Genomic DNA, 14,409 nt, shown 5'->3' with positions numbered 1-14,409 from the left:
TTCTTGTCCATTACCATTGGGCTTAGGGCTACCAAATTTGGTATGTAGTGACATCTAAAATAAACCTCTACCAAAATTGTTCAAATGATGCCTCTGGGGTCAACTTTGACCCTTCCCCGAGGGGTCGCAAAATTGAATTAACGCTTATAAAGCACCTATTTTGTGGTATCTTTAAAAATCTTCTTGTCGAAAACCATTTGGACTATGGCTACCAAATTTGGTATGCAGTAGCATCTTATAGTCTTCTACCAACTTTGTTCAAATAATGCCCTTTGGGTCAAATATGACCCTGACCACCGGGTCACAAAATTGAACATTATATACGCTTATATCTTGCTTATTTTGTGAAAACTTTTAAAATATTCTTGTCCTTAACTCTAGGACCTAGGGCTACCACATTTTGTATATAGTGAGATATAGTAGTCCTCTACAAAATTTGCTCAAATTATGCCCCTGGGGTTAAATGTGACCAGGGGGTCACAAAAGTGTACATGTGCTTAAATAGGGCCTATATTTAAGTATTTGCACATGCCGAGAATACTTGTTTCAGCCTTTTTTTCAGCAGTGGAGGGATACAGGGCCATCATGGCCCTCTTGTTTAATAATTAAGACTATAAATGGTTTAAAGTTTGGGTTTGTCGTGCTTGCATCTGGAAAGCAGAACTGTTTAGGCATAAATGACTACCCTTTTTTTGTTAGAATCAACATTGATGCATTATTACTTAAGCAAAGTTGAACTCTTTAAAAACTCAATGACTGGGGGACTGAATTTTTCATGTTTGTTGCTTATAATTTACTGAATATATAAATGTTTATGGCGAACAAATGCCATCTCTCTTTACAGGGAGATGGTGTTTTTTTCATAAATATCCAGGTTATTTTGTATAAATAAGACCACATAACATATTTATATAGTATAAAATGAATTCTGAGCTATACATCTATGATGATGCCATTATGTGTTTCGCTGTAAAAAAAAATACAGAGAAAAAAGACTATAGGTGCATGTCACAAGAGTTGTTAAAGGGCATTTTGACAGTATTGCCCCGGACTTTTGCCCATCTTGAAGGATAATCTTATAAAAAACTGATTCTTGGTTTAGCGTGCATTATAAGGGGATGGAGGAGCTTTTAATGGTGCCTTTTAAAAAAGTTGTTTCATATTGTGGAAAATTGAGTTTTAAAATGTTTACACGATGCCTTAAATAAGTCAAATTCCAACAATGTTTTGGTTTTTCAATCAAAAACAAGAGATGTGTTTGTCAGAAACACAATACCCCCTATTGCGCCACTTTAAAGCCATATATTTGACCTTTAAGGATTACCTTGACCTTTCACCACTCAAAATGTGCAGCTACTTGAGATACACATGCATGCCAAATATCAAGTTGCTATCTTCAATATTGCAAAGTTAGGGCAATGTTAAAGTTTTCAGACGGAAGGACAGACAGACAGACTGACGGACAGTTCAAAAACTATATGCCACCCTACCGGGGGCATAAAAAACTGTATTCTTAATTTGTTTATCGGTGTTATTGGTGTCTCCACAGTATTGGAATAACCAATTTACACTTAAGGCTAAAACAAGGCTGATCCATTATATTCACCACAAGGTTCATTAAAATGCTTACTGGGTCAAACATGCGGCATGGGGATACGCGTCGGCCTCTGCCGCGCCACTTCTAGTTACAATTGTTGCCTGCACAGTTGACCATATTAAGTGTTTTGGTTGCCCAGCTAAAGAGTATCGGCCTGGCCAGAATAACAGCATCTGAAATTAAGTTGCCTAGGCTAAAATATAAAAAATATCTGCCGGAAGTACTGTATGGTTGCCATCATCAAATGCACAGAAAGAATTGTTTTTCAAATTCAATCAAGCTCTCCACTTATTCCATCCTGCGAAACCCTTTAGGTGTCTCAATACTGGTAATAGTAAACCCCACTGAGAGCCATATGGCTTTTGTCTGTTTACAGTTTGTGACAGCTTGGCTTGTCACTATAATAATGTTGTTTTTTTGGGGGGGGGGATCTAAGTGGATTTTACTATTTCTTATATTACACCGAAGAGTTTTCCCTGTACCACTGTACAGTGTTGTACGATTGTTTATGGTATAGAACCTAAACATATGGATAAAATCTCAAAGTTTGTCGCCCTGCAGAACATCCGCAATGTTGTACCGATAATTAATGCAATTTAAGAAATACTGGTTCTTTGTTTGAATAATGGTGTTGTTTACACTTCAAGAAACAACTAATTGGCTTTCTAAACATTTAATTAACATTTGAATATTTTGTATGTAATGACAACTAATGTTTAACAATAACAGAAACAAATATTCTATTATATTACTCCTCAGAGATATTGGTCCTTCTATATCTATATTATCAGTTAATTTAGTGCAAATTTAATGGGGTGTAACCCGAACTATATTTTCGGTGTAACATCTTCCGCCTAGAGGCGTTAGACATATCCTTCCACCAAATACACCCGAGAGACGATCGCCGATATGGCGGAATTGTCCGAGGAGTCCCGATTGCAATGTGAATATGACGTATGCAACGGACACATAACGAACACATACGGAATTGACCGATGTTTTAAAAATCGAGGTAAACAAGGAAGCGTGTCCGGTACTTATTGACGTTAGATACCCGAGGCAATGAGACGTTGATCTAGGCGTAACTACCTTTTGAAGATCGTATGAAATTTGGTTTATTGCGTTGATACAAATTTCGGTTATTATATTAATTCAATAATGCCTCAAATATTCGTTACGTTACGGTGATAAATTATTGGTTTAAGCCGTTATTGTAATACATTATTGGTTTAAGCCGTTATTGTTATAAATAAATGGGAGTTTTATAGAATCTGTACCACCTTTTACTTGTGATTAAAATAAACAATGCAGAATACTACACATTCATAATATTCAGAAAACTTAACATTCATAATGTTAAATATCTCGTATGTGTCTTCAATCTATTTAAAACTTTACTATATCAATAAAAAAGATGACGGCTTTTTAAGGTGTCTGAAGTTTCTTAGAGAAGCTTTGCGACAAAGAAAAATACTATTTTTGGTTTATTTTTTTTCTTCGATTTGTCTTATTGTTGTATCATTTTTTTTTAATTTGCTAGGTTACAAGCGTCACTATATACGTATACCTGTAATTGCAAACGTGTACGTTCCTTATCAAGCTCTGGTTTTTCATTGTAAAAATCTAAAGATTAAAATGCTCATCCACACATTTTCAGTTTTGTTTCATTCAGAGAGCCAACTATTTGTATGATATTGAAACTTCCACTACCTTGGCAAACACCTGGCTTAAAAAAACCCATCTTTACGAAATTCGCCATGAACAGATTCCAGCCAGTATCTGGTTTATAATCAGGTCAAGTTAGGGAACCCCATATAGCAGCGACTATCAAGATCAATTTAACTTTTTCAGAGAAAATAAGGTTAGCTTGGAGGTCGTTTTTTGACATTGTGCATTGACCGTTCTCATTCGTCAAGTATCATTATGTGATCACAACAGCGATCGAGATTAGCTTGCATATCATATTGTTTCCACCACCTTTTGTTGACGAAATCAGCCTTGCTTGCTTCAGTTCAGTATCTTTCACATGGTAGCTATTTTCCGGGAGGGCTAACAACCTGTTGATTGACTTTTATCATCCATTTATCCATCCTCACCTTAACGAAATGGATATTAATGGAGGTAAACTTATTTTGCGAGAGGTATTTCTAGAACTTATAAATAGGTGACGGGCTGTCAGTCTCAATTCTTGTCAGATTAATCCGATGAGTGTGCTGTTTCTGGTTCACTTATTAAAATGTCCTTAAGCAGGTAATGCGTCATTGTATGGATGCGCTCTTTACATTCGTTGGCACTGCAATTGTCTTAACATGCGTGACGATTTGCGAACAGGTGTTCCCGTCTTTACAGACACACATAGACGTTTTAAGATAAGCGCATTTGTAATTGTGCATGTATCATATTCAGAAGCAATCCGTTCAAAATGCCAGATGCGTAACGATTAACGCACTATTCATGAACATGTGTACCGTCTTATTCGGTCGAAATTGTCAAATGCATGGTATTAAGTATATTTTTAATGAGAGCACGTCACTGATATGCGGGTTGTTTCCTTTTTAATTCGTACATACAACCATGAAATCACACTATGTAGACATGTTATGCGGCTGTGAAATGCTTAAGCTTTTAAAGAAGTTTGAAAACCATTGTAGCACGTTAATTCATAGTGCAAGCCAATATGAGTTTCCATTTACACATTCTACTAGACGCTACTAGACCGATGAAGTAATGCATTTTGAACATTGAACGTATATGCATACCATTTTGTTGATGCATTGACAGCATCAATAGAAATGATAAATGTTTTGCAGCGATTGAACATAATTTTCAGTATTTAATAAAAACACATTTATCAGTTTTCTGATAGATTTGTCATTTTTTATCCCTTAGAAAATACAGTTGAAACATGCTAAAATTGCCATTTGTTACTCTCAATACTTCTATTTTTATTTTAATATTGTAAACATGGAATAATAAGGAATCCAAGTTTTAAATCCATTTCGTTCAAAGAACATAAATTAATGATTAAATCATGTAAAGCGCTCGTAAATATATGCATATTTGTCTTTTTCATGTTTTAGTGCGATCGTTTAATTACTTTATTTGTCGGTTGCATTTATTCGAAATTGTTTGATCTATGATGATGCTGCGTTGAGACTAATGTATTTCAATATTAAATTTAGTATGTGCATATCAATATAAAATATTTCTATAGTATGATCCGCATTTATGATTAGTAATTATTCAATAATAAAATGAAAAACCACATACATTGTACTTAGCAAATATGAAATATCGTACATTTAAATCCTTAATAACGATGCTATAGTGACATCCTTATATGGACATAATTCTGAACCTTTTAAGTAAGTGACATATTTAGGCTAAAATACAGGTCCACATACACAACAACGCCCTAAATATTAACATAACTATATATAACGACCAGGTACTTCAAACCCATAACTTAAAAATCCACATGTAAATCAGAATAAAACCACAGCGAAGCTCGCATCAAGGTAAACGAGATCACTCTTCCAATAAATCTTAATGTACGGTTCTCTCACAAAATAACTAAATATCTCTACTATTTTTGCGAGGGAGAACGTGTGGCAGATAGCAGTCAATCAACAGGTCGTTAGCGCGGCTGGAAGGACTGTTTCATCATTTACTTTTCGACGCGTGTTATGTAGATAAATTTGTTTGTTGGGACCTACATAATATCTGTAGTATATATAATAATATGAGCGAGTAGTCAATTCTCTATATTGCTAGTAAGTATAAGTATTTCATTATCCGGACGCTTCGCAAATCCAGTTTTCTGTATTGCAAAACACCTACATCAAACGATGTAAAGAAATAATTCACAACATTATCAAATATATTTAAGTATTATAATAGGTTTATTGTCTTCAAATAATTGGCAATACAGTTTTTATTTTATTTACTTTTTTCCTAATAAGCGTTTTCAAAAAACGATACTTAGATTATTCTTTATATTATTTGCAGATTAAATGAACAACATTTGCTGGGATGACTGGTGAGGCTGATGGTGTTGTGATTCTCGCACAATTTGAGGTTGCCCCTTTTCGTTTCGGTTGGGGGATGCCCAGAGACTGATTCCAATCCTTAATATGCATTACTGAAGTGAAGGACAAGCGGGTGTTAACAAACGGTTCTCGCCTGAAAATTATGATGGATAATGCGTATGGGTAAAGTAAAGGCGAATCTCTATAAAAATCGTAGGATGATAACGTTTATTGTTATTCTAGTATTTTACGACTTGTAAATACGACTCATATATAATAATATATAAAACACAATTACGATTATAACAGCTTGGTTCTGACTTGGTAAGGTCAAATGAACACGTTTGTGGTTTAAACCAATTCTATAGTTAATTACACGTATATCAAAAGTAATAACAAAAACAAATGGCAAAGTGTAACTGGAAGGAAACGTCAACCGAATTTTATACTAAATATACTATTGTTTAACGGTAACATAACACATTTTTCTCAACACTGAATGCACGATTTAATGTTTGGCGTGACCTTCCCTGTTTCCGTCGTGTCAATTTGCATATGCATTTACTGAACAAGCTGCAAAATTCCGATAGAAGCTTACGAATTTCTCGATTTTGCAGACCCCATTTAATGTCCAGGAAAACACAAACAAGCTAAATTTATAAGGATTACGCTAATTGGCCCTCGACAGGTAATCTTATAATTGTCATTTAGGGATGTATTTCATCTGAGATTCAAGATATAAATTTTATCAAAAGATAAACGTAGGAAATAATACGTCACGTATTTGGCGTGTACAAAGACAAAATCAAACACTTGGCAAAGCAACGACAATAAAAAGTGTTAATTGAAATAATTGAAATAGGTTAACCTTGAGCCCATTATGCTGAAAATAACTTTCGAAATAGAATATTCATCGAGTTTTTCGCGAAAGTGGAGTATGAATCAGAAAAAAGATCTCGCATTTACATGATTCTGTCACAAATGATTTCGTAACATGTTTAAAAAATACCGTCTGAATGTTTGAGACATTGTGTTCATGAGGAGATGGTATTAATTTATACAAATCATAGCTACCGTCAATCGACCTGTAATAAGCTTGCTTCAAAATGTTTAATAATGTGATAGGTCTGTCTTAGGATTCTTAATAATTGCAATAGATATCCGTTATTCACGACACTTTGACACTTCCGCAAAAGTTAATTCGCGCGTTTCGTTGTTTATTCTTCATAGACGCATTTAAGACTGGTTGGTAGAACGAGAACATTTTAGCATTGTCAGTTCCAAGGCGTTGAGTCCATTTGTATTAATTTTATGTTGATATATTGTATTTTCTAAAACAACTTTGGATAACAATCGTGCAATTATTTGTTGAACCTTTCCCTAAACTTTAAAGAAAATCCCGATACCTACGACACTAGCATAATTAAATCAGAAATATTCAGATCTCAGAAATTAATCCATTCCGATAATAATGATTAATATTATTTCTTCGATGCAACCGTTATATAACGTGTTTTAATTTTATAAACAATATACGGATTATATGGCGTTGATTATAAACGACGTTCATGTTCTGAATAGATCAAAAACGATATATACGTTAAAACAGCAAGAAAATTGCTCTGCATGTTACTTTTTCGTAGTCATTACCATTACAATTTACACAATGTAATAAAATTAGGTACGTATTCTCATCACGTCGTACTACTGTAACGAGCAATTATTGACTGAAGCAATCACTTGTTACTACAGAGACGTTCCTCGGAGCCCTGGATAATACAGTCTTTTTTGGGGGATGAAAAGCGATTTGCCCTGGTTGAACAGTCTCTAGGTAGTATCAGATGATTTAACAAACTGGCAAGTAGCATGTATCAACATGTTGAATGATTATTCCATGGCGTATGTAACGACGTGCAAAGAACTAAAACGAAGCAATTTCTCTTTTATATTGTATTGTTTCAACTGTGTCTAGTTTGCGTGTGCTAATGGGACCTTGCGTTTCCGACGACCGTTAATGCTCCGAAGTTTTCGTACATAGTGACAGAAACAAACAGCTAAGATACTGAGGAGAATACATCGTTAAAATTCATCTTCCACAAATCACAAACCAAACAGTTGTTTTTAATATAGCAAACAATAAAATACAGACACTGTTTCAGAATAGAAATGTTTGTTTTTATTCACTACTTTTATAACGGAACAACATCCATACACGTAAACCTGTAAACATTTAGATCGTCTTAAAATTTGATTTCCTTTTTAATATTTTAATAAGTGAAATATTTTCAGTAGATATTTGTACGCAAGAAAATTAGGATACTGCGTATTTTAAATAGTTTGCATTAATGTTTTGTTGTTACAAAACAATGCATTTTACTAGTAATTACCTTAAAACTATGAATGCGCAACTACGAACTGAGCGGCATTTTACTTAAGAATAGAATCTACTTAAAGTAACTGCTCTCTGGTGGGTATTGCTTAATCTACTTAAAGTAACTGCTCTCTGGTGGGTATTGCTTAATCTACTTAAACGTAACTGCTCTCTGGTGGGTATTGCTTAATCTACTTAAACGTAACTGCTCTCTGTTGGGTATTGCTTAATCCTCGACATATGTTAAACAAAAAAATACACTGATTTGCCTGTTAAGATTGACGTTAAATAAATAGTATGAGACTATTACGCAGATTAGCAGGTTTGGTTTTTTGAAAACATAAACAAAGTGCGTTAGGGGGCAGGGGATATATTTTTGACCAAATTTCGAGTTCCGAAAGGCTGCAAACAGTCAAATCCATTGCATCAAAACAGAAAGTGACACAAGAAAGCCTTTTTGTGTCAGTGTCATAGCATAGGCAATATACATTGAAAATACAACCAAAGACAAGGCTGGCTTCTTCACTTGTGAAACTATGGCCCTTGATCTTTCCCCCCACCCACCTCATTTTTAATGAAAAATTGAGAAATTTGACCCATTTCATGGCATGCACAGAACATTCAAACAGAATGCAATCCTAGTTTTGGCTACATTACTCACTAATTTCATCCCTGTGCTTTGTTTATTTGCCTAGAAAAGTGTCTCCCATACGTTTAGATTTTTCACAATTTACCTTCAAAATTTTGTTCTGTTTCTGCAGCGTGAAATATTGACTTCCGACAAAAGTGAAAACCTCCTTTTTGAAGATTCAAAATTTCCTTGCTAGGGAGCTGTGGCTAGTTGTAATGTTTTTTTCCAAAATTTTGAGACATTCTTTCTACAACCTAACACAAGAAATACATCTTATAAATACCTAATTGATTTTTAAAGACCATAGGTAACACCTACCCTAAAGATATGTAATTTTCATGGACCCCCCTTTCACTGATATATCCCCTGCCACCTTAAGTTTTTTAATATATGCATAATAAAACAAAAAGCTTTTGTTATATTAAAATATAATGTTTAATGAATTAAATGCAACATTTCTGAACTGTATCCTGTGTTTTGTTTGTATTTCATAGTAATTCCAAAAATTCACACAATTCAAGGGAAACAACCAGAACAGAAATAATCAAAAAAATAGTGTTCCTATTCACAACATTTGACTCTATTTAGTAGAGAAGCACACAAGTTATATGTCAAATGTTTAAAATGATTATTGACACTATAAATCAGTCTTACAGATGTATATTCCCATATGATTACATAATACATGCACCAAATATTGATATTCATTCATTAAAATACCATTCAAAATTAGATCACTCCATAAGAAATCAGAGCACAGTTATAAAAACAATCACGCTAGGAAAAACAAAGGTGTACTTTTCAAAAAAGGAGTATTTCCAAACTATAAAGTTTCTGCAGGCATGTGCCCTGTGTAGAGAAACAAGTTCAAGATTCTATTCCGTTGAATTCAGACCCTGACCTGGAAAGTGTCGTGCGATTGGGTGATTCTGTGGCTAACGATGTCTTGAATGCGTGTAATCGTTCTCGGGGTCCACTCGTTCTCCCTATTAAACTGCGACCACATCAAACAGTACCACAGTCTGAAAATCAAAGTGCTACAATTGGAAACAGTGGGCAAATATATCTGACTATGAGAACATCATTGTAAACAAGACACAGCTTGGAAACATTTTCAAGTGCATAAGGAACCTTCATGAGCACATATTTTCCTTTTGTTAATGCTTTGAGGCCCATAACTTAAGTGCTTGATGTTGACACAAAGTTTACTGTGGCATAAATGTGACACATGCATTTTTGATGACATGGCATGTTTATTTTCAAGATAATATAGTGCATGGTGAGCTTTAAGCCTTAGCCTTTTGCCGCGGAAACTACACCGCAGAACACCATAGACGCTTGGAGTGTACGCCCCCTTCCAGATGTGGCATTCACTTATTATTTCGTATTTATTATCAAATAAATGCTTCAATCTTAGTCTTTCTTCATCGGTTAGGTGTCACATGAAGAAATATGTTGCCATAATGACTTCAAATAAGAAGAAAAAAAGAATTTATGTTTGCGGCATGTTACAAACCACTATTTTGCATAATTTTCCTATTTTTACCAACTTTTTCTACAAAACTGCAGACTTATCTTGCTTATTTAAGTATTCAAGCTCAGAAAATGTGCAAATGTAGATGCTATTACACAAATATGAGTTTAAACATTGTTTTCCAGTGTGAAACCAGCACACGTGAAATTTTCCTAAAATTAGCAATGGTTTTAACATTATTACCTCCCTTTGTTTTCCATAATCTCAACCATAGCGGTTAAAAGATATATGCAAAATTATGTTCGATTTGTTACCGCAACACATTTGTGGAATACATGTATCAATTTTCGTATGATATACACAATTTTAAAATTTTGCGTTTTGCTATTAAGGGGGCAGGGGATATATTTTTGACCAAATTTCGAGTTCCGAAAGGCTGCAAACAGTCAAATCCATTGCATCAAAACAGAAAGTGACACAAGAAAGCCTTTTTGTGTCAGTGTCATAGCATAGGCAATATACATTGAAAATACAACCAAAGACAAGGCTGGCTTCTTCACTTGTGAAACTATGGCCCTTGATCTTTCCCCCCACCCACCTCATTTTTAATGAAAAATTGAGAAATTTGACCCATTTCATGGCATGCACAGAACATTCAAACAGAATGCAATCCTAGTTTTGGCTACATTACTCACTAATTTCATCCCTGTGCTTTGTTTATTTGCCTAGAAAAGTGTCTCCCATACGTTTAGATTTTTCACAATTTACCTTCAAAATTTTGTTCTGTCTCTGCAGCGTGAAATATTGACTTCCGACAAAAGTGAAAACCTCCTTTTTGAAGATTCAAAATTTCCTTGCTAGGGAGCTGTGGCTAGTTGTAATGTTTTTTTCCAAAATTTTGAGACATTCTTTCTACAACCTAACACAAGAAATACATCTTATAAATACCTAATTGATTTTTAAAGACCATAGGTAACACCTACCCTAAAGATATGTAATTTTCATGGACCCCCCTTTCACTGATATATCCCCTGCCACCTTATTGTTGATTAAATAAAAATAATGCTCTTCATTTGACGTTGATCAATGGGAGGCAGGTGCTAACTGTTTACCTCTGAAGAACACATTAAGATGTTATAATGAGGGAATTCTTTGAAAATTTTGCGTTAAAAGGAATTAACATGTTTTCCGGACAGAATTTTAATATAAAATTGTTATTCACAGTTGATTAAAGAATAACCGAGCTATAATTAGCAACACATATTCACCCGTCAAATACAATGTATTGTAATATATTAATTATTTACTAATATCTGTCGGCAAAATAATGTTGCTTATGTGGAAACACAATCAAGAGTTGTTCCAGAGGTTGACTGATGACATATGGCGAGCGAGAGTGTAGACATATCATATATTTTGCTCCTTATGTATTGACATATCATACATGATCTGTCACAAGTACGAACATATAACACTGTACAAAACGGTGTACTGTATTTGAAGAACAATAAAAAAATCTTTCAAAAGTGCAAACACATGTAATTTAGAAATACGATGTATCATATGTGTAGACTTCGGGTTATGTAATTGCCGCTTGAACATGGATTTGAAATATCCGACACTTGTTGTACAATATGTACAAATCAAGAAACTCTAGCAAGATATATATAGTGTGTGAACCTTCGCTAGATTTTTTATTAAAGTGAAATGAGGTATTTCCAATGTGCAAACATAAATTGTTTGTTTTACATATCCATCGCATGAGTAACAAGGTGTTACTGCCCATCTTAAATTGACCGTCAACCACAATTATAATACAATTATTAGTTGATATTGATTAAAATATAAACACTGGTATATTACATTACTTGAAAAAAGGTAATATTTTCAGTATATTTGGTAATACAATTTCGCAATGTGAAATCGAAAGTGCATTGCGAAAATAGGTGACATAACGATATACACACTATAAATAACGCAAGTTGATATTATCATTTTATAAATAAAATATATACTATTCACTTAGCATGCACAATTTGCATTCCTGGGTTTACCACGTGACGATGATGATCAATCTACTTTCGTTAGTTAACTGGTAGTTACTTGATACACGTACCCAGTGAAATTGTATTACCGAACATATGAACATGTGAAAACTTAACAACTTTTTTAAAGTAATGTACTATACCAGTCGTAATATTTTAATCAATATAAACTAACAATTGTAAAAAATACGGTATTTTAAAACTTTTCTTTTATCGTCATTCGTGGTTGACTGTCCAATTAACACGTTACATACAAAAATGATTTATATGTTGTTAATAACACATTTATTTACAGACAAATCCCTTTAGCTCAAACTGACAGCGATTGGACAAACTAATAAACATGCATGCGCGAGGCAACATGACTTTTAAGTATTTGATGGAATTCGTGTATGTGTACGTTTGTAACTGATCCAGACCAATGCAGTAATCTCGATAGCAATCACAAGATGAAGAAAGCAAGTATGTAAAACATGAATAGATGTGGCATATGTCTTCCACAGGACCATCATTTACAACTATGTTTCTGTTTCCCTGATAGATGCATGGTCTTCTTTTATAATGCCTTTGTCGACAGTAATTGTAGTTTGTGCTACTTCTTGTATAGCATACTGCTTAATGTTAACCTGTACGGTTTCAAAATAGATAGAATTGCGCTAATGTTTAAGTCGGTATCTTTAAGTCACTTCAGTAACATTTGTCGTCCCTGACAATGTTGTGCGCACTTCACAGTATATTTTGGGACGCCACGTTACGCAGATACATTTAACTCCCTTTTCACAAAACACGTCTCAATTATATAATGTTGTTTTACTGTTCCTAATGTATGAAGTGCTTTCAACTTTGATCGTTTATACGACATTTGATAAGAACTGACATTTTTGACAAGAAAATCTAACTTAATATGTCTACCTTTAAAGTCATACATTTTTAGTTCGATTTTTGGGACTACCCCCATTTAAGTCAGAATATAGTTGTTCATCTACATCAATATCATAACACGTACTGATTCTACGATAATCTTGTGCAAAATTGAACTTTTGTTATTTAATAGTACAATCTAGGACTGTCCACTCGATGTCGTTTCATCGCACCAGGAATATGAGTTAAATCAATTAAAATGCAATTATTATTGATAAATGTATTATTTAGATCTTATACCAAACACACGATGGAAATATGCAATCTAGAGATAAAATTAATATTTATTTTAAATAATAGATATTGCCCGCTAGATCTGGGATTTGAACTTCAGTCAAGGCAAAATGAACATCGATTACACTAAATCTTAAGTAATCTTCATAAACTATTTTTGAACCGTTTTCTTATATCTCGCACGTTCTATACTGTTTAAAAATTCCTCCTATATTAAGAAAAACTATCACACTATTGATTACCACCCATATTCATTCCATGTAATAGTATTATATATATGTATAAGGGAGATAGTTTTCATTTGCAAACTCTTTATAGGTCAACATAATAGTATAGTAAAAACTGGTTGTTTGTTACACATATCTTGTATTATTCTCTCTAGCTGGTTTAAATTGTACAAACATGTTTGTTGAAGCATTTTAATTTGTTTTTTGACCAACTTTTATTATGCATTTTAATGTATCGTTGCTTGGTAATTTAAAGAAATGTATCATCATAACGAATAAACAGTTGCTTGATAATATATAAGAATATGTGAAACTACTTTTCTTTTTCGAAACTTATAAAATGGATCGTATTGTACAAATTTTATCAAAAATAAGCAAGCTAAATTAAGACATTTTAATTAAACATCATATATGCAGCTCACATCACTATTACGTTTAAAATCAGGTAAACTGATTCTCTAATTGTGAGATTGATAATTGGTATGTCTAACTTTTTAAAACTGCAATCCACATACTTCAATAATTTAATAACTAGACGCGTGATATGGATTTACTACCGTAGGTTATAAACTGATGAGTATAGTTTTCAGATGAACTCATGACTGATGTTGGGTCAATTAGCGGCAAATAAACGATAAGATGGAACTTAATCGTTCTTTGTTTATTCTGCTGTCGATCGCTTATCCTCACCTTCATCTTACTTCGTCGAAAGCTTACTTGGGTAAATGGTTTATCCATTTCTTGGCACGTATAAGCGTCTTTTCTGCCACTTAAAGGTTCAAACAATCTCTTGACATGTAATCAGGTTTTAGAGAAAATTACTGCATGCTTATTTTATTGATTTGGAAACACATCTTTATTCATAATAATGCAAATCATAA

This window comes from Dreissena polymorpha, chromosome 4 (assembly GCF_020536995.1).
Source record: "Dreissena polymorpha isolate Duluth1 chromosome 4, UMN_Dpol_1.0, whole genome shotgun sequence".
NCBI classification, from domain to species: domain Eukaryota; kingdom Metazoa; phylum Mollusca; class Bivalvia; order Myida; family Dreissenidae; genus Dreissena; species Dreissena polymorpha.
The sequence above is the reverse complement of the archived record's forward strand: the minus strand, read 5'-3'. Positions refer to the sequence as shown.